A 20443-nucleotide genomic window follows, 5' to 3' on the forward strand; every position below is an offset into this window, starting at 1 on the left:
CCAGCGCAGCATGAACTATCCAGAGTGAAGAAGCAGAAAAGAGAGTGGACAATAAAAGAACGTAAACGAAACAATTCTAACATTGAGAAAAATCTACATGCAACTGATCAAATTGAACAAAACTTCCGTACAGACAAGTTTGGCATCATTGCTACAATCAAAAGATCTGTGACAGAGAACTTCGCACACTCTTATCACGTGAAGTTTTGATTTTCAGAATTTTGTTTTCCCTGACTATGTATTTTCACACATAACGTTTGCGTCAAGCCGCCGTCTTTTGTCCGCCTTATTTGTGAATATGCCTGTATGTGAGCCTGTGTTTAGGGATTTAAATTGATATAATTAAGTTATCCTTGTTCTGTCATCTATTAAACATTAAGTGCTTGCCAATAATCAATGTTTCTGCTGTGCAAGTAAGATGTGAAATGTTTTTTTCATGAATAATACTCAGTAAGCTTGATTTAATGAATTGAATGGTTGAAATTAGGATTAATCCTAACCCAATCCTTTCTCTCAGGTTTTGAAATAGTGAAGCTCGATTATCGGCATTTGATTAATTTTAGTCCCAACTGGATCATGGCAAGCAGAACTGTGTACAATATTCTAAGCACTGCTTTACCGACGATTTTTAAAATGGCAAGAGTATCCCATTATTACTTGCCCAATATTTTTCCACTAATTTATAGTAAATTCTCGTTTGCGTTCACGGACAACAAGTGATATTGATATCGAATCCATTTATTGTCGAATAGATGGCCGTTTATTCTCTGCACTACGTTTATTCGTTAGTAATTAATAGCCCGATTTTCGACTGTTTATCCGAATTTAAATTTACCAATGTACATTTCATCTGCATTCGAATCATGCATTGAATTGCTCTGTTTGACTGTGGAATTTGACATTTGGCGTTTAGATGCAATGTTATAAATATTTTGCACGGTCAAGCTCCGGAAGTCTTAAAGCACTGAAATCAAAACCGATTTGACTCATTTTGACAGAAATGAAAGATGTTGAAATGAACGCTGCCTTTGATGTTCGATCAATTGTTTTATTGAACTGTTAAGGTGGGATAGATTCATAATGCTTCAATACTTAAGACACAATCACATTGTTCCTGTCTTTTATTCAGATGTATGCATGTAAGGTAATAATCATTGACATTTCAGTTAACACGGCACGTTTGTAAAAAACAGTTACTTTTACATCCGAAAGTTTCCCCCGCGATGAGCAATTTTTCAATTAACCGGAATACAAATAATTTCTACCGTATTGTTACATGGGAGGTATGAACAGGAATAAACAAGCTTTCTCAATTGAGACAAGTGGAGCTTCCGAAATCACATACAGCTCGATCTCGAGATACTTGTCTGAAACGGAGTTGCCTGAGACTCATGTTTAACCCCACAGGAGTAACGCTCGTGTGAGTTCCACTCTGAGGCTGACAGGGTCAGATAGCTGCTCACACTGAATGTGTTGTCCGTCTCCTGCTGGACCCGACTGGTCTCCACACCGTTCCCCTTGACACTGCCATCTACCGTCCACTCAATCTCCACAGCGCCCGGGTTAAAACCGCTCACCAAACACACCAGGGTCGCCGTGTGCTTTTCCGTGATTTGAACCGATGAAGGCGGAAGGAGGGATACCGATGGTTCCCGCGGACCTGTTTAAAATAAATTAGGTTCATGTGAGTTAAAGGACTGCAATTTTTCAACATGAGATTTATTCTAAGATAATATAATTTAAATTATGTCAATCACGGAATGTAATGAATAGTTCACTTAATTTTGCGTGCACTTAATTGTACTATTAAATCCAAGAAGGACTGAATATGAGAGACTGCTTTTGTTTCGGTCTGACGAAATCATGTTGATCTTTAATTGCAGGCTGGAGTGTGGCAAAGGATCTGACTAAGTCTGGAGAGAAGCTACTTTTGTTTCATTTTGTAACGGTATCCCTTGAAAAACAGAAGGAACACCTTAGTATTGATGCTGATAACAATTCATGCAGCTGCCATGGCTCTACAATGAGATACCAAGGTGCCCACCACGTTTAGAAATACTACTGATAATATGAAAAGTTGACATATGTTAAAGTTGTGTTGATTCGTTAACGTGAAGAAATTGTAATCAGTTTTATTGCAAGTGGATCGATCAATTATTGCTAATGTAAAATAGTTGATTTACAGCTCACTCTCATCTCGTCTTGATATTCAATGACATTTCCATCACATTATAACTCCGCTATCGATATTTGATGGTTATCATTGCCCGAAAACAAAACTATTCCAGCCATGTACTTAAGATGGAGCCAAGAGCAGGGCAATGGGAGAATAACACAATTCCTGATTCCCCAAAACTGATCGGTCATTTAAATGCAGTTTCCACCACACTCTCCACACTCGGCATTACCCCATACAAAGCAGTCCATTTGACTGGTACCCCATCCACTCCATTAAACATGTGCGAGATGCACTGCAGCAACTCACCAAGGCTCTGACAAATATACTTTCCAAATTCTAAAACTCTACTAACTGGAAGGATATGGAAAGCAGGTGTATGGGAATACCACCATCTGCAAGTTCTCCAAAGCATATCCCACCCTGTACTGGAACTATATTGCCGCTAATTCACTGTAGATGTATTTAACGCCAGGCATGCCCTCCCTTTTACACCAGCTCTACCCCCTCCTCAGCGTACACGTGCTGTGAAAGAATGGGGCGCATAAGAAGTCATAACAGACATATCATCAGAAAAGTGTAAACCAGGCTGCCCTGTTTAACCATTAGCAATTGTTTTACTCTGTCATTACGTCCAAAATCTCACCAATGCCCGCCCGTGCTGCTTGAATGGGAGATTTAAGTAGCTGCATCTCATCGAGCAAGGATTACCTCGCAGCGATACTGTGAGAAGCCATGTCTATTATTTCAGTCAATTAAATATTCCCAATTACATTAATGCTGCATAGATTTTGTTTCGCATTCGGACTTCTCTGATCACTGACATCGAAATCACCAGCCGCTGAGATCAGAAACAATCGGGGAAGGAACAGGAAATCTCTGTCGGTAGTGCACATTCTCATTGGAAATCACACAACACCAGTTTATAGTCCAACGGGTTTAATTGGAAGCACACTAGCTTTCGGAGCGACGCTCCTTCATCAGGTGATTGTCGCTCCGAAAGCTAGTGTGTTTCCAATTAAACCTGTTGGACTATAACCTGGTGTTGTGTGATTTTTAACTGTTTACTCCACAGTCCAACACCGGCATCTCCAATCATTCTCATTGAACTATTTGACGATATCAAGAATCCAAGTACAATATAACGAGATGATCGAAAATGACTTTATGCTCATTTTCAGTTTAACAAGACACTACTAATTCAGAGTTTCACCAGGTTTTGTTGATTGCAATTAAGGCCAGCGAATGCGCCGCTAATTTCATTGCAATTCGCATCCGATTCTTCAGGGAAGCAGTCATGCCTTATTTGTTTTGTCGCTTTGAAAATTCAGTTTTCCATTTGGTCCGCCAGTTAGACAACACGTAACAAACTGCGGGAGTGTGGCGCTGGAAAAGCAAAGCCGCTCAGGCGGCATCCGACGAGAAGGAGAATCGACGTTTGGGGCATAAGCCCTTCATCAGGAATGATGAGGGGCTTACACCCGAAACATCGATTCTCCAGCTGGCCTCATTCCTCATGAAGGTCTTTTGCAGAACCACACTCTCGACCCCTATCTACAGCATCAGCAATCCACAATTTCGAACTGAACTTCCGTGATAAATCGAAGTCGCGAGATTCAATACAACAGTAGTCTCCGTTAAGAAAGTTAAGGAAACCGAGAACTGAAAAAGCTGAGAGCTAATGTTACCTGTTCTCAACCGCTATCTCTACAGATGCTGCCAGGTCTGCTGACGTTCTCCAGCAATTTTGTTTCAGATTTCCAGATTCCACAGCTCATTCTTTTACTTGAAGCTAAAGTTATCACTAATTTTTGACTTTCCATTGCCCTTTGTGTTTTGAAGAGGGAATTTATATAGGGTTACCTTTCTCGCTTCGTCGATTAATTCAAGCAGCTGGCGTTGGGACACCATCATTTACTTATGGAAATCGTTACTATATCTTTGAGTAAAGTACTGAGGTAAAGGTCCATTCCTTCCGTACGCCGAGGAGAATCGCGGAACAGAAAAAAAGTGCACTAAATATTTCACTAAAAATAACAAAGGACTCTGGAGGTCTGAGACGAAGACAGAAACTCCTGGAGAAACCTAGCAGGTCTGGCATCATCTTTGGAGAGAAAGCAAAGTTAACGTTTGCAGTCCAGTTCTAATGAAGGCTCACCGACTGGAATCGTCAACTCTGCTTTCTTCCCTCACACTTTACTAGACCTGCTGGGAGTTTCTCCAGCAATTTCAGCTTCTTTGTTTCTTAAACATTTTCCCGTCCACTGGCACAGAGACTATGGCGCCAATTGTTCTTCAGGCCGCTGAACAAACACTCAGCAGAATGCCTTATAAACCTGCAAGATTCGGTTCTTAACCAGTCAATGGACAGCTCCAGATAATTTGGAAAGAATTTATATTCTATTGTGAACAGAATGTTACAACTGTAGCAGATTAAAATGTAGGCATTCATAGTGTTTTGTTCTTAAACGGAATCAAGTTTTGAACTCTACAGGAAAAGGGGTTTTACTCACTGCCAACACTCAGCTTGGTGCCTGTGCCGAAGTAGCCGATGCTGCTTTTCCATATGGCACAGTAATAGTCCGCGACGTCTCCCGATTCAACTCCGCTGATACTTAAAGTTCCTGTGTTGCCGGAGACTGAGCCCGAAAACCGGTCTGGAACACCTGAGGCCCTATTCGTGCTGCTGCCAGCGTAGTGATAAAGAAGATACCGAGGAGCATTTCCAGATTTCTGCTGATACCAATAAATGTAGCTGGTCCCTAAGGAGGCACCCGACAAAGTGCAAGTAATCTGGACGGTCCCTCCGAGGGATGTCGATTTTGAAGGCGGTTGGTTTACTGTAATCTCTGCGCTCGAAACTGGAGGAAGAAAGGCATCAAAAATCTTACTGCTGTGTACTTTGATCAATTATTGACACGATTGAATATATACGCACTTGTAAGATCACACCAAATAATATTCACAAAATGGATTTCACAGTAAATCTAAATGTGAGAACACCCACCTGCAACGCAGAAACAGAAAATAACACGTGCCCAGTCAGACATGGTGAAAGGTTTAACCAGGCTGAGATGCATTGAGAGCTGTTTAACCAGATGGATTCAGTACCTGAAAGGTTCACTCTTTTAATAAGACCTGACACCGAGAAGGTGTTGCCCTCTACTGTTATGCAAATTAATATTTCCATCTCAACCAATCAGTCTCTGAAATCCAAAGACAATCTCAAAATCCCTTCAGAGAACAGCAAATACAAGCAAGGTTATAGAAAAGCAAAATGCAGCAGTTGCGGAAATTCCGAGATTAAACAGAAAATACAGGCAGGAAATGTCGTGGAGCGAGAAATTGGATCCACATTTCATTTCATGACCTTTCTAGAGAAGCTAAAAACACCTTGCCAAAAGCGTTGCCTCTTTCCTAGTGTGTGCTCTGAGCATTCTATGTTGCAAAATGGGATTTGAATCCTCGAAACACGCAACAATAAAAGATATGAGAAACAGATTTAACAGTTCGAGTCCAGAGACATCTTCAGTTCCAAAGAATGTAAAACGTTATCTGTTATTTTTCTCCACAGGTGTTGGTCAGACCCGCTGTGATTCTCTAGCACTGTCTGTTTCTGATTATGACTTCCAGCATCCGCAGCATTGTGTGTTTATATAAAAGATGTCATTTACCTTCTGAAGCGTGCATCGCCTTTTTGACACATCTACCCAACACCCAAATGTCGCAGCGTTCCGGGAAAGTGATGGGGTCCAGTCCGCTCAGTGTTGGCTCCGACTACCTAAACAGTACAATTGCTCACTGGGAAGGACAGCTAAACTGAAACACAGATACTTCCTGAACTAATATCGCCAGAATTTTCAATTTACTCTCTGAATTTCAACATCCTGTGCATTTTGATTTTGTAAAAGTTGCGTTTTCTTACACCTTACTTGCAGTTACTGTTCGTTGGAGAAACTTTGCAATTGTGTTTAGGTTTCACAGACTGATTGGTTGAGTTGAAAATATCCATTAATGTTAATTTTAACACTGAGATCGATAAATGTTGCTCAACCAATGTATTTCGGGACACAGGCCAAAGTCAGGAATACGGCGCAGGCCCACAGATCGACCATATCTCATTAAATTGGAGAACAGGGTCGAGGTCCTGAATGGTCTACTCCTGTCACTATGTTCCATAGTTTCTCCATTGGTCAGGCATGTCACCAAGACAGGCTGTGAAAATAAATCAGACGAATAGTTTGATTTTGAAGACCTGGCGCTAAATTCCAATAAAGCTGGAAAACCCAGATGTGGGCGTTTTGTGCAACTCGCGCGCTTTCCACTGCAGCTTGAATTATTAGTGAAATCCAAATAATGTCTCACAAACAAGGATCGTCAGAACGAACCCTTGGTGAGAACGATTGGCGAGCTAACAGGCGAAAGGTCAGGAACGCAGCAGATGAAGGATTCATGGTGTGTGGGTCCAAAAGGAGCCTGTGAAAAAGTATGCAATTACATTCACTTCGTGACTAACTCTGCTGTCGCTTCTTCACCAACGCATGCAATGATTACTGCTGTCTCCCTCTTGCTGAGTTTAACATCTGTTATCGCAAATGATCGAAGGTTTCTTAAGTTGGGGATAAAGGTTTATTCAACTTCACTTTGCAAGTTTGACCAAAAAAAACTGCGAAACATTTCTTCAGTAACTGATGAAATAACGCACCAGGAAGAGGTTGCCTCTTTCTTTCCACGGGAAACTGCAAGGCCCGTTGAATGTTTGCAGCATGTTTTTATTCCCGAGGTTAAATTAGTTGAACCTAAGATTTAAGTACTTTGCAGTCTTATCTCTTCATGTTTGATTCAAGGTATATTGTTGTAAATAGTTGTATAAGCGTATAAAGCCGATTCCTTCTGAAAGAAAATAATGTAGCAAGAAAAATGTGCTTTTTAGCCAGTTTTGAGAAATTATGTGAAATTTCAGAAAACAGCATGTTTTAAGTAATTGTATTTATTGGAAGGATTTTCATTTCATAACGTGACACAATTTCTTATATAACACATTTTCTGAGATTTCAAATTGTGATTTATACGGGATGTTCATTCGCTCAACTACTACGTCAAAACTTGTGCATTGATTTCTTTGCCTCCAATACTAGCGTCACTTAACCTTCGGTCAACCTTCTGTTGGTTCTTCATCAAGATCTGATGCTATAACCCAGATAAAGTTGTTGCAGCACACTACAACGACCTTAACTCCGCGTTCAAGGGAATGCTTGAGGTCATTCTCAAAATAGCCCAAACATCTCAAAAGGCATTCATAGCGAATCTTGCAGCAGTTGGCTCGATGAATACATGGGCCTGATACAGTATTAAATTCTTCTGTTTCGTTTACTTAGTTTCAAAAAATCCAGCAGGGCCTAAAGTTTCTCGTTAATTTTGCAGCCCTTCTCTCGGCGGCCATCCCTAAATATGCTGTGCAAGCCTGGGGTGGACAAAGCTAAAAAAAAAAACAACACAACGCCAGGCTATATTCAACAGCTTTATTTGGAAGCACTAGCTTTCGGAGTGTTGCTACCTGATGAATAAGCAGCGGTCGGAAAACTGGTGCTACCAAATAAACCTGTTGGACTATAACCTGGTGTTGCGTGAATTTTAACTTTGTACTCCCTAAATATGCGTGATTGCAAATAAATTGTTTTGGCCTGATTCGGCGCTGGGTCTTCAGTGATTTGTACAACGCATCAATGGCGTTATTCGATTGAAAATAATAACGTATCCACTTTTGCTGATAAAACAAATCCAAACGTGAATGCAGAAAGCTTGGAGGCAGAGGGCACAAACAGGCTGAAAATGCTTAGAGGGGTTGACTGAATCCTAATAAGCTCAATGTGGACATACATGAAGCAGCCACTTGTCAAAATAAAAAACAAAGCAGAATATTTACAACCTATATGAAAAGCCGAAATATTAATGCCATAAAGTTTTCAGTGTACTAATATGGGGCATACAGAAATAATTACAGCAAACAATTTGCAACGCAAGTTGTGTGGAGAGTAAGAAAAAGTCACTCTCGCTCTAATTGCATGAAAGTAGTCTGTGGATGTGGGAGAAGCTTGTCGGGTGATACATTGCATGGTTTGGGCTTCATATTTAAAGAAGGATATCATTGCGTTACAGCTGCTACAGGGAAGGGTCATGTGATAATTTCCTGGAGACACAGGGTCGGCCTAAGTTGTGAGACTGAGAACATTGCGTTCATATTTTCAGGAGATCTGTGCTATGAAAGTCCATCTCATTGAAGCATGGTGTATTCTGAAGGGCCTTGAGCTGCTAAACACTGAAAATGCGAAGTCTGGTATCTTTCAACCAGAAATCGGACAATAAAGTCTCAATTCAAATTGAAAGAAATGGCTTTATTTTGTCATCAACACCTTTTTGAAAAACAATGAAGACTAAACGACTGTAAAACATTTGCAAAGACGCCAATTTGTCGTATGTTGAAATATTAAACGTTTACCACTTCTTTGATTATTTGCATGTTGCTATAGAATTGTTTCACAATTAATAATGACTGCAATTTATGTGGAACAGAGCCAATAAGCATGATCTGAACTCGCAATTAACTATGAATAAAGAGGCAATCTGAAGATAGAGGGGAAATCATTCTGCTGCCAGCGGCTGTGGGCTGTTGTCACAATGAGGGTGGATGAGCAGATGTGAGGGATGTAAAGGCCTGAAGTCTATTTGCATCTTTCTCGCATCCATGACCTGTTCTCTCCTGCCCCCGCAGGTCATGCTCAGCAGTAGATAATCCGGCGCAGGGTTGCTGTGGGACGAAGTTGCAACCGCTGTCACTTCAGCGACTCTCTCATGCACATTCTAAACTTGCTGGCAGAGTAGACACAAGCACTTATGTCGATCGAGGCTGAATGCAACATTCTGATTAAAGACGGCCTGCGATCAGTTTCCAGCCCGAAAACATTTAACTCTTTTTGGAACAAATTAAGCTTTCCCCATAGCATCTTTTACTTTCTGCAAGTAGGTTATCACTGTCTCATTCGTAAAACGTGTGCATCTGCGGCTCTAACTTCTTGACATGCATCTGACGTGACCTATGTGTTGATGAATAACGTGAAACGTGTACTTCCAAATTTGCAGGGGCATCACTGTCTGTTATTGCAAGCAGCGACGAACCCACTTCTACTGAACCCATGACATGAGCTTCACGGACACCTTGTTCAGAGTGACGGGGTAATGGAGATAGAAGGGCAGGATTTCAATCATCACACACTCTCCCTTCTTCGAGTTGCATGTTTGAGGTGAACACAAGTGTTACCGCACAACCATCATGTATAGAGTGCGCCCTCTGCGGCTCCCTTTCATGATGTCTCGATTCCTCCTTCAAAACACTTCCATATTACGCTTGTGTAAATCCCACGGTTCTGTTGCAGGAACAACATTCCATTGTAGACACTAAGCAGCTGCCACTGCTGAATTGCTGCCGTCACCAATTGATATCCCCATTGATCCTGTGGACTGCTCAGAGAATTGCATTTATAATTATTAGATATAACTAATTTTCTTGTTGATACGTAATTCCCTCTTTCAGTTCGTGACATCCTCCTTGTACAAAGAGCTATACATCACGGAAACAGACCTTTCGGCTGAAAAAGTACATGCCGAATGTAATTCCAAACTAAACTCGTCCCACTTGACTACGATTGGCTCATATACTACAAAATATTTCCTATTTATTTGCGTATCCAAATGTCTTTAATATTTTGGAATTGTACCCACATGTACCATGTCCTTTGGAAGTTCATTCCACATTTGAACGACACAGTTATCCCGAGTGTCTTTTTTGATTCTTTATCTCCTCAACTTCGACACATGCCTCCTAGTCTTGAAATTCCCAGCCATTGGGACAATACACCTGCCATTCAGCTTTTCTTAGATTTTTTTAGATTACTTACAGTGTGGAAACAGGCCCTTCGGCCCAACAAGCCCACACCGACCCGCCGAAGCGCAACCCACCCATACCCCTTACCTAACACTACGGGCAATTTAGCATGGCCAATTCACCTGACCCGCAAATCTTTGGACTGTGGGAGGAAACCGGAGCACCCGGAGGAAACCCACGCAGACACGGGGAGAACATGCAAACTCCACACAGTCAGTCACCTCAGGCGGGAATTGAACCCAGGTCCCTGGCGCTGTGAGGCAGCAGTGCTAACCACTGTGCCACCGTGCCGCCCTATGCCACCGTGCCGCCCCTCATGTTTTTATAAATTTCTATAAGGTAACCTCTCAATCTCCTACATACCAATGAGAAACGTCCCAGCCTATCCAGCCTCTTCCTGGAACTTAAGCTCTCCATCCCTGACAAAATTCTGGTAAATCTCTTCTTAACCCTCTCCAGTTTAATGATAGCATACTTATAACAGGGCGATCAGAACTGTAGACAGTACGCCAGAAACGGCCTCACCAATGTACTGCAAACCTCAACATGATGTCTCAACTCCCATACTCAAAGTTCTGAAGATTGAAGGCAAACGTCCTAAACGCATTCTTAACCACCCTGTCTGAATGTGACGCACGCTTCAACCAATTATTCCCTAGCCCACCTATCCTACAACAATAGCCAAGGTCCTACTTTTACTTGTATAAGTCATGTCTTTGTCTTACCAAAATACAATACCTCGCATTTATCCAAATTAAAAACCATCTGCCAACTCCTGAGCTCATTAGCCCAATTCGTCAAGGTTTCTTTGTAATCATTGATAACCATTTTTGTTCACTATACTGTCATCCACAAACTTACTAATCATGCCTTTTATGTCCTGATTTAATTCATTCATGTAAGTGACAAACAAAAGTAGATCCAGGACCGAACCCTCCAGAACACCGTTTGTAACAGGCCTCCAGTTCGAAAAACAACCCTGCACTCTCACTCTCTGCCTCCTACTGTAAAGGCAATTTTGCATTCAATTGGCAAGCTCACCCTGAATCCCACGTGATCTGATTTAATTAATTAGTCTACGCTGCAGAACCTTGTCGACGGCTTTGAACATTGCAAGTAAATATGTTAACATTCGATGGAGCACTAGTTGGTAATCCGCAAAATCGCCGCCTCTCCCTGTCAGGTCTGGTAATTCAAGAATGCTTTCCATGCCCCCCACCCGGATGGGACTTCATTCTAAGACGTGGGAAAACCGTGGCAATCCGGTCGGGATGTGGGGTGGGGCGGTGGGGAGAGGGGAAATGGCTGTGGTTTCAGTATCTCTGCATTGGGAAATCGCACCCAGATCTGTGTGAATGCACTCAAGCAAAGAGCATGCTGTTGGTTAAAGCTCTGCTGTTTGTTTTACGCTCAGACCATAATAGAAACCCTGTGGGCCTATCTGCAGTAAACCTTCAGGTGAAATCACGGGTCCGATTAGAGGTGAAGTGATCTGAAACCAGGTTGGTGTAGCCGGATTTGGACAAATGAGCCGCTCAATTCCTCAATGAAATTCAATAGCCACGAATCCCATTTCAGCCCTCCATAAGCCCCAACCAATCGGAAACTTTTTGTTATTTCGTTTCCCTTTCCAAAAGATCTGAACGCAATTGGACAGCACTGAGTTTTGAGAATAGGGTAGGGGCGACTCGGGTACTGTGTTGCTGGAAAAGCACAGCAGGTCAGGCAGCATCCGAGGAGCAGAAATATCGACGTTTCGGGCGGAGCCCTTCATCAGGAATGAGGCTGAGAGCTGTGGAGAGGTAAATTAGATGGGGTGTGGCTGGGGGAAGGTAGCTGGGAGGTGGACGGAGGTGGGGGTGATGGGTGATAGCCGGGCAGGTCATGAGGGCTGTGCTGAGATGGAAGGTTGGAACTGGGGTAAGGTGGAGTGAGGGGAAATGAGGAAATTGGTGAAGTCCACATTGATGCCCTGGAGTTGAAGGGTCCCGAGGCCGAATGTAAGCCATTCTTCCTCCAGGCTTGGGTGATGAGAGAGTGGCGATGAAGGAGGCGCAGGACCTGCGTGTCCTTGGCACCGTGGGAGGGGGAGTTGAAATGTTCGGCCACAGGGTGGTGTGATTGATTGATGCAGGAGTCCCGGCGATGTTTCCTAAAGCGTTCTGCACGAAGGTGTCCAGTCACCCAGTGTAGAGGAGACTGCATCGAGAGCAACGGATACAATTAATGACATGTCTGGAAGTGCAGCTGAAATTGTCCCATCTGTTAATCTTCCTTCCCACGTGTTCGCTCCACCCCCACCTCCGTCCGCCAATTGCACACCCAACTACCTTCTCCACAGCCCCAACCCTCTTCCATTTATCTCTCCATTCCTGAGGCTCCCCGCCTCATTCCTGATGGCGGGCTCCGGCCCAAAGCGTCGATTTTCATGCTCTTTGCATGCTTCCTCACCCTCTGTGCTTTTCCAGTAACACACTCAAACTCTGATCTCCAGCATCTGCAGACCCCAATGTCTCCCTGCCAGTCTGGATGACCATTTACCGAAATGTTTTTTTTTAGACTCCTGGATTCACTTCCTAGCTTCGAACGAAAAGACAGCAAAAACAACAAACTTCATCCTGTCACCCACAAAAGACCATCAGACAACCATGCTGTCCAGGCCGAGTGCTTGGTCTGCTCAGTGGAAAGCTACAGCTCAGTCAAAGAGCATTCAACAGATATTCTGCGCCATTGAACCTCCAGAGTAAAAAAGAACGAAGATTAAAATCTTGATGACTGCACATCTTGATCTTTACTGCTTTTCATAGGATCACTCCTGCTATTAAATCAAAAACAAACTGAATGATTCCCTCTGCTGGGGGAACTTTACAGATAACAATTAATAACAAGGCTAGCATTTTGTTTAAGACGGATCAATTTTAATAAATGAGGCGCCATCCACAGGAACGTTTAAACTGTCAAATTTAAAGTATGGAGTCATAGAATCATACAGTACAGAAGATACCAACTGAGCCATCGACTCTCTGCACCTCATTTGGATTGTGAAGAAAACAAAATTCATAAACAAACCCTGTCAAAATGCCATAGTCATTCAGTGGCTCTGATGGGGCACATTGGTTCAATCATTTAAAATAAGAAAAAGATTCACATTGCGTGAATAAATTACGTATAGATTAAGTGGCAGATCACATGAATTACTAGGAATGTGCTTTCCTGGGACATGTAAAAACAATGACTGCAGATTCTGGAAACCAGATTATGGATTAGTGGTGCTGGAAGAGCACAGCAGTTCAGGCAGCATCCGAGGAGCAGTAAAATCGACGTTTCGAGCAAAAGCCCTTCATCAGGAATACAGGCAGAGAGCCTGAAGGGTGGAGAGATAAGTGAGAGGAGGGGAGGGTGGGGAGAAAGTAGCACAGAGTACAATAGGTGAGTGGAGAAGAAGATGAAGGTGATTGGTCGGGGAGGTAGGGTGGACTGGATAGGTGGAAAAGAAGATAGGCAGGTCATAGTCATTGAGTCATAGAGATGTACAGCATGGAAACTGACTCTTCGGTCCATCCCGTCCATGCCGACCAGATATCCCAACCCAATCTAGTCCCACCTGCCAGTTCCCGGCCCATATCCCTCCAAACCCTTCCTATTCATATACCCATCCAAATGCCTCCTAAATGTTGCAATTGTACCAGCCTCCACCACATCCTCTGGCAGCTCATTCCATACACGTACCACCCTCTGCGTGAAAAGGTTGCCCTTAGGGCTCTTTTATATCTTTCCCCTCTCACCCTAAACCTATGCCCTCTAGTTCTGGACTCCCCTATTTGCCTATTTATCCTATCCATTCCCCTCATAATTTTGTAAACCTCTATAAGGTCACCTCTCAGCCTCCGACACTCCAGGAAAAACAGCCCCTGTCTGTTCAGCCTCTCCCTGTAGCTCAGATGCTCCAACCCTGGCAACATCCTTTTAAATCATTTCTGAAACCTTTCAAGTTTCACAAGTCAGCACAAGTCATGGGGACAGTGCTGAGCTGGAAGTTTGGAACTGGGGTGAGGTGGAGGTGGGGGACATGAGTAGCTTCAGTGCAGAGGAAATGACCTGGGAGTTGCCGTGGGAGAGGGACTCCCTGAGATTCTTGTAGAGAGAGGAGGAAAGCTTCTTCAAGGCAGCCATCCTTGCAAGAGGATTCGCAGTAGGGTTAAAATTAACGAGGTAAAAACAATGACTGCAGATGCTGGAACAGTTAAAATTTCCAAGTAAATGACAAACTTTGTTTCGGTCGTGCGTCAGGAAAGAGTGAGGGTAGTTAAATGCAAATTTATGTGCTCAAGTTGATACTTGCTTGATGGTGAAATACATTTAACAAAGTTAAAATTCCACAATACCAGGTTACAGTCCAACAGGTTTATTTGGAAGCACTAGCTTTCGGAGTGCGGCTCCTTTATCAGGTGATTGAAGGAGCAACACTCCAAAAGCTGGTGCTTCCAAATAAACCTGTTGGACGATAACCTGACGTTGTGTGATTTTTAGCTTTGTACACCTCAGTTCAACACCAGCAACTTAAAATCATGACTACATTTAACAATGATGTTTTATCATTTCAAGGATGTAGGCATGTAAGGACCCACATAATTTTTTTTCCCTGTTTGCTCTATATAACGGAATTGAAGTCAGTCTCCTTTGCAACTGAATAACCTGAAGTATCAAGTGTTTTTATTTTGGCAGTACCATGTTGTTCTTGAAGCAGCGAGATTCTTATCTGACTGAGACCCTGCAACACCAGAGGTTTTGATTATAAAGTGTAACTACCTGATCACATTGCTTGGATTGGTCAAGCTGCAGGTTGCTCCAGATTGGTTGGACCAGCGCAGCATGAACTATCCAGAGTGAAGAAGCAGAAAACAGAGTGGACAATAAAAGAAAGTCAACGAAACAATTCTAACATTAAGAAAAATCGACATGCAACTGATCAAATTGAACACAACTTCCGTACAGACAACCGTTTAGCATCATTGCAACAATCAAAAGATCTATGACAGAGAACCTAGCACACTCTTGTTAAGTGAAGTTTTGATGTTCAGAATTTTGTTTTCCCTGACTATGTATTTTCACACATAACGTTTGCCATGGTCAAGCCATGGTCTTTTGTCCGCCTTATTTGTGAATATGCCTGTACGTGAGCCTGAGTTTAGGGATTTAAATTGATATAATTACATTATTTTTGTCCTATCATCGATTAAACAATGTTTCTGCTGTGCAAGTAAGATGTGAAATGTTTCGTCATGAATAATACTCAGTAAGCAAATTGCTTGATTTAATGGTTTGAAGGGTTGAAATTAGGATTAATCCTAACCCAATCCTTTCTCTCAGGTTTTGAAATAGTGAAGCTCGATTATCGGCATTTGATTAATTTTAGTCCCAACTGGATCATGGCAAGCAGAACTGTGTACAATATTCTAAGCACGCCTTTACCGATGATTTTTAAAATGGCAAGAGTATCCCATTATTTCTTGCCCAATATTTTTCCACTAATTTATAGTAAATTCGCGTTTGCGTTCACGGACAATAAGTGATATTGATATCGAATCCAGTTATTGTCGAATAGATGGCCGTTCATTCTCTGCACAACGTTTATTCGTTAGTAATTAATAGCCCGTTTTTCGATTGTTTATCCGATTTTCAATTTACCAATGTACATTTCATCTGCACTCAAATCATACATTGGATTGTTCTGTTTGGCTTTGGAATTTGTCATTTGGCGTTTAGATGCAATGTTATAGCCATTTTGCACGGTAAAGCTCCGGAAGTCTTAAAGCACTGAAATCAAAACCGATTTGACTCATTTTGACAGAAATGAAAGACGCTGAAATGAACGCTGCCTTTGATGTTCGATCAATTGTTTTATTGAACTGTTAAGGTGGGATAGATTCATAATGCTTCAATACTTAAGACACAATCACATTGTTCCTGTCTTTTATTCAGATGTATGCATGTAAGCTAATAATCATTGGCATTTCAGTTAACACGGCACGTTTGTAAAAACCAGTTACTTTTACATCCGGAAGTTTCCCCCGCGATGAGCATTTTTTCAATTAACCGGAATACAAATAATTTCTACCGTATTGTTACATGGGAGGTCTGAACAGGAATAAACAATCTTTCTCAATTGAGACAAGTACAGTTTCCGAAATCACATACAGCTCGATCTCGAGATACTTGTCTGAAACGGAGTTGCCTGAGTCTCATGGTTAACCCCACAGGAGTAACGCTCGTGTGAGTTCCACTCCGAGGCTGACAGGGTCAGATAGCTGCTCACACTGAACGTGTTGTCCGTCTCCTGCTGGATCCGACTGGTCTCCACACCGTTCCCCTTGACACTGCCATCTACCGTCCACTCAATCTCCACAGTGCCCGGGTTAAACCCGCTCACCAAACACACCAGGGTCGCCGTGTTCTTTTCCGTGATTTGAACCGATGAAGGCGGAAGGAGGGATACCGATGGTTCCCGCGGACCTGTTTAAAATAAATTAGGTTCATGTGAGTTAAAGGACTGCATTTTTCAAACAGGAGATTTATTCTAAGATAATGCAATTTAAATTATGTCAATCACGGAATGTAATGAATAGTTCACTTAATTTTGCATGCATTTAAATGTACAATTTAATCCAAGAAGGACTGAATAGGAGAGACCGCTTTGTTTGCGTCTAACGAAATCATGTTGATCTTTAATGGCAGGCTGGAGCGTGGCAATGGATCTGACGAAGTCGAGAGAGAAGCTACGTTTGTGTCATTTTGTAACTGTATCCCTTGAAAAACAGAAGGAACACCATAGTATAGCTGCTGATAACACTTCATACAGTTGCCATGGCTCTACAATGAGATACCAAGGTGCCCGCCACGTTTAGAAATGCGATTGATAATTTGAAAAGTTAACATATGTTAAAGTTGTGTTGATTCGTTAACGTGAAGAAATTGTAATCAGTTTTATTACAAGTGGATCGATCAATTATTACTAACGTAAAATAGTTGATTAACAGTTCACTCTCATCTCGTCTTGATAGCCAGTGACATTTCCATCACAGTATAACTCCACTATCGATATTTGATGGTTATCATTGCCCGAAAACAGAAGTATTCCAGCCATGTACTTAAGATGGCGACAAGAGCAGGGCAATGGGAGAATAACGCAATTCCTGATTCCCCAAAACTGATCGGTCATTTAAATGCAGTTTCCAACACACTCTCCACACTCGACATTACCCCATACAAAGCAGTCCATTCGACTGGCACCCCATCCTCTCCATGAAACATGTGCAAGATGCACTGCAGCAACTCACCAAGGCTCTGACAAATATACCTTCCAAATTCTAAAACTCTACTAACTGGAACGATATGGAAAGCAGGTGTATGGGGATACCACCACCTGCAAATTCTCAAAAGCATATCCCACCCTGTAATGGAACTATATTGCCGCTACTTCACTGGAGCTGTATTTAACACCAGGCATGCCCTCCCTTTACATCAGCTCTACCCCCTCCACAGCGTACACGTGCTGTGAAAGAATGGGGCGCATAAGAAGTCATAACAGACTTATCATCAGAAAAGTGTAAACAGGCTGCGCTGTTTAAACATTAGTGATTGTTTTACTCTGTCACAAATGCCAAAATCTCACCAATGCGTGCCCGTGCTGCTTGAATGGGAGATTTATGCAGCTGCATCTCATCGAGCAAGGATTACCTCGCAGAGATACTGTGAGAAGCCATGTCTATTATTTCAGTCAATTAAATATTCCCAATTACATTAATGCTGCATAGATTTGTTTCGGATTCGGACTTCTCTGATCACTGACATCGAAATCACCAGCCGCTGAGATCAGGAACAATCGGGGAAAGAACAGGAAATCTCTGTCGGTAGTGCACATTCTCATTGGAAATCACACAACACCAGGTGTGATTACAACAGGTTTAATTGGGAGCACACAAGCTTTCAGAGCGACGCTCCGTCATCAGGTGATTGTCGCTCCGAAAGCTAGTGTGTTTCCAATTAAACCTATTGGACTATAACCTGGTTTTGTGTGATTTTTAACTGTGTACATCCCAGTCCAAAACCGGCATCTCCAAATCATTCTCATTGGACTATTTAACGATATCAAGAATCCAAGGACAATATAACGAGATGGTCGTGCATCTGACTTCATGCTCATTTTCCGTTTAACAAGACGCTACTAGTTCAGAGTTTCACCAGGTTTTGTTGATTGCAATTAAGGCCAGCGAATGCGCCGCTAATTTCATTGCAATTCGCATCCGCATCTTCAGGGAAGCAGTCGTGCCTTATTTGTTGGTCGCTTTGAGAATTGAGTTTTCCATTTGGTCCGCCAATTAGACAACACGTAACAAACGGCGGGAGTGTGGCGCTGGAAAAGCAAAGCCGCTCAGGCAGCATCTGAGGAGAAGGAGAATCGACGTTTGGGGCATAAGCCTTTCATCAGGAATGATGAGGGGCTTACACCCGAAACGTCGATTCTCCAGCTGGCCTCATTCCTGATGAAGGTCTTTTGCAGAAGCACACTCTCGACTCCTATCTACAACACCTGCAGTCCACGCTTTGTCGATCAATTCAAGCAGTTGGCGTTGGACACCATCATTTACTTATGGAAATCATTACTATATAGTTTAGTATTAAAGGATCTGGATACGAAATAATTTAAGGCAACCACGCCACAGCCCGAGGGTCCATTTCTTGTGTCCGCCGACGAGAATCGCGGAACAGAAAAAAAGTGCCCTAAATATTTCACTAAAAATAGCAAAGGATCCTGGAGATCTGAAACAAAAACAGAAATTCCTGGAGAAACGTAGCAGGTCTGGCATCATCTTTGGAGAGAAAGCAAAGTTAACGTTTGTCGTCCAGTTCTAATGAAGGGTCACCGAACTGGAAACGTCAACTCTGCTTTCTCCCCTCACACGCTACTAGACCTGCTGGGAGTTTCTCTAGCAATTTCTGCTTTTTTGTTTCTTAAACACTTTCCCGTCCACTGGCACAGAGACGATGGCGCCAATTGTTCTTCTGGCCGCTGTAAAGCCGCTCAGCACAGAACAAACAGCAGAAAGCCTTATATACCTGCAAGATTCAGTTCTTAACCAGTCAATGTGCAGCTCCACATAATTTGGAAAGAATTTATATTCCCTTGTGAACAGAATTGTAGCAGAACTGTAGCAGATTAAAAAGTAGACATTCATAGTATTTTGCTCTTAAACGGAATCAACTTTTGAACTCTACGGGAAAAGGGGTTTTACTCACTGCCAACACTCAGCTTGGTGCCTGTGCCGAAGTAGTAGATGTAGTTATTCCACATGGCATAGTAATAGTCCGCGGCGTCTCCCGATTCAACTCTGCTGATACTTAACGTTCCTGTGTTGCCGGAGACAGAGCCCGAAAACCGGTCTGGAACACCTGAGGCTCTGTTCGTGCTGCTGCCAGCGTAGTGATAAAGCAGATACCGATGAGCACTTCCAGATTTCTGCTGATACCAACTAATGGCGGTGCTTCCTAAGGAGGCGCCCGACAAGGTGCATGTAATCTGGACGGTCCCTCCGAGGGAAGTCGATTTTGAAGGCGGTTGGTTTACTGTAATCTCTGCGCTCGACACTGGAGGAAAAAAATATCAAAAATCTTACTGCTGTGTACTTTGATCAAAGCCTGAATGTATTGAATATATACACATTTGAATGAGCACCCCAATCTTCGCAAAATTGATTTCACAATGAATTTAAATGTGTGAACACCCACCTGCAACGCAAAAACAGAAAGCAACAGTAACATGTGCCCAGTCAAACATGGTGAAAGGTTTAACCAGGCTGAGATGCAGTGAGAGCTGTTTAACCAGATGTACTCAGTACCTGAAAGGTTCACTCTTTTAATAAGATCGGACACCAAGAAGGTGTTGCCCTTTGCTGTTATGCAAATTAATATTTTCATTTCACCCAATCAGTCTCTGAAACCCAAAGACAATCTCAGAATCCCTTCAACATGCATCAAATACAAGAAAGGTTATAGAAAAGCAAGATGCAGCGGCAGCGGAAATCCCAAGATTAAACAGAAAATATTTAATGCAGGAAATATCGTGGAGCGAGCAAATGGTTCCACATTTCATTTCGTCACAATTGTATAGAAGCTAAAATCAACTTGCTAACAGCCTTACCACTCTCCCGGCGTGTGCTCCGTGCATTCTACATTGCTAAATTGGACTTGAATCTTCGAAACAAGCAACAATAAAAGATGTCAGAAACAGACTTAACGTTTCTAGTCCAGAGATTTCTTCAGTTCCG

At 42.5% G+C, this 20443-nt stretch overlaps 1 pseudogene; it reads right to left on the reverse strand.

Moving 5' to 3' along the window:
- Positions 1 to 19978, reverse strand: part of LOC132827242 (immunoglobulin mu heavy chain-like) — a 49269-nt pseudogene extending 29291 nt beyond the window's left edge.
- Positions 19979 to 20443: the final 465 nt, after the last annotated feature.

The sequence above is a fragment of the Hemiscyllium ocellatum genome, chromosome 24 (assembly GCF_020745735.1).
Source record: "Hemiscyllium ocellatum isolate sHemOce1 chromosome 24, sHemOce1.pat.X.cur, whole genome shotgun sequence".
In the NCBI taxonomy this organism is placed as follows: Eukaryota; Metazoa; Chordata; class Chondrichthyes; order Orectolobiformes; family Hemiscylliidae; genus Hemiscyllium; species Hemiscyllium ocellatum.